At 34.7% G+C, this 2248-nt stretch overlaps 1 pseudogene; it reads left to right on the top strand.

Moving 5' to 3' along the window:
- Positions 1 to 1441: 1441 nt before the first annotated feature.
- Positions 1442 to 1575, top strand: LOC145288416 (U2 spliceosomal RNA; annotated as a pseudogene).
- Positions 1576 to 2248: the final 673 nt, after the last annotated feature.

Raw genomic sequence — 2248 nt, 5'->3', positions numbered from 1 at the left:
TCTCTCTCTCTCTCACGCACACATTCTCACTTTTATGGATATAATAGATAGATTATGCTGGATATATTTCCATATGTCTGAATACCCTATATACAAATGGTCAAATCTGTAGATAACAAATTTATTGAATAGATAGGTTGAGAATTGTTCTCTCTCTCTCTCTCTCGCAACCTTACACACACAACCACACGCAAACATTCTGACTTTTATAGATATAATAGATCGATTATGCTAGATATATTTCCATATGTCTGAATACCCAATATACAAATTTTCAAATCTGTAGGTAAAAAATTTGTTGAATATATAGGTTGAGAATTGTTCTCTCTCTCTCACACACTCACATTCTCACTTTTATAGATATAATGTATAGATTATGCTAGATATATTTCTATATGTCTGAATACCCTATATACAAAGTTTAAAATCCGTAGATAAAAATACGTTCAGTATATAGGTTGAGAATTGTTCTCTCTCTCTCTCTTACGCATACACACACACACACACACACATTTTCACTTTTATAGATATAATAGATAGATTATGCTAGATATATTTCCATATGTCTGAATACCCTATATACAAATTTTCAAATCTGTAGATAAAAAATGTATTGAATATATAGGTTGAGAATTGTTGTCTCTCTCTCTCTCTCTCTCTGGCTACCTCACACACACACACATTTTCACTTTTATAGATATAATAGATAGATTATGCTAGATATATTTCCATATGTCTGAATACCCTATATACAAATTTTCAAATCTGTAGATAAAAAATGTATTGAATATATAGGTTGAGAATTGTTGTCTCTCTCTCTCTCTCTCTCTCTCTCTCTCTCTCTCTGGCTACCTCACACACACACACATTTTCACTTTTATAGATATAATAGATAGATTATGCTAGATATATTTCCATATGTCTGAATACCCTATATACAAACTTTCAAATCTGTAGATAAAAAATTTGTTGAGTATATAGGTTGAGAATTGTTCTCTCTCTCTCACACGAAACTGTGCGCTCGGCTTCTTCCCCCCCTTCCCACCCCAAATGCTTGGGAAACTGTGCACTGTTTTTGTTGGTTTTCAAGCTGCCTCTTCCCCCCCCACACACACAGTTTAACAGTAGTAGGAGGTCAAGAGAAAGAGGGTGAGAGAGAGAGAAGAGTAAGTTGGTGAGAGAGAGAGAAAAGAGAAAGAGGGTGTTGGTTTTATATTTTTATTATCGTCTAATATTTTGAAAGCTGAATTTCTAATAAAATGTGCATCTATAGGAGATAATGCCTGGGAATGTGTTCCCCCCCCCCACAGTTTAACAGTGGTGTGACGTCAAGAGAAAGAGGGTGAGAGAGAGGGAAGAGTAAGTGGGTGAGAGAGAGAAAGAGAGAGAAAAAAAAGAAAGACGGTGTTGGTTTTGTGAAAAAAGTTGTTATTTACAATTGTTCGCATTCTTGGCCTTTTGGTCAAGATCAAAGTGTAGTATCTGTTCTTCAGATGCTGCACTTCTATTTCTTGTTCTCTTTCGGTGGAGGAGAAATCCTCCACGACTGAGACAATTTTTATTTTTGTACCTTTTCTCCACGTTAAAAAACGACCCTGGTGTCTAACTCTGTCCCGTGGGGAGGCATAGTAAATAGGTACAATTGTTCGCCATTAGTGGATGTTGACGTCACGTCACGTGACATGACTAAGCGTTTTTTTTTTTTAGTATGAATAACATTTTTTGTTTTAATTATAAAGTCTACACTTAATTTTATAGAAAATGATGTATATATAATAGAAAAAAAAAATTACTGGTTTTGTTGGATTCAAGTGGATCCCCCCCCTCCAGTTTAAGAGATAGCAGGTCACGTGGTAATATACAAAATGGCTAGCGTAAATATAAAGATCGGTTTTTTTATCGACGAATATTTTGAAAGCTGAATTTTTTTTTATTCCTGTACATTTTTTCCTGATATTTTTCGTTAAAACTCTTGTATAAATACTATTTTTAACCAGTTAAATACGTTGGAGACATTGTCATGGAGTTTAATAATCTCTAGAACAAAGCAGAAGAGAAATTACAAAAGTATCGGTAAAACAAAGTGTTTGTTTACATTTGTTCGCCATTACTGGATGTTGACGTCACGTCACGTGACATGACTAAGCGTTTTTGGATTATGTAATATTAACATTAAAATGACAGGTTTTTTGGGGGGCCCCCCCTAGGAGAGAAATGATCAGTTCACCCCCTTTTAATGGTCCGTTTG

The sequence above is a fragment of the Euprymna scolopes genome, chromosome 11 (assembly GCF_053919585.1).
Source record: "Euprymna scolopes isolate OS-2025 chromosome 11, ASM5391958v1, whole genome shotgun sequence".
Lineage (NCBI taxonomy): Eukaryota > Metazoa > Mollusca > Cephalopoda > Sepiida > Sepiolidae > Euprymna > Euprymna scolopes.
This window is presented reverse-complemented; position numbering and strand designations above follow the sequence as displayed.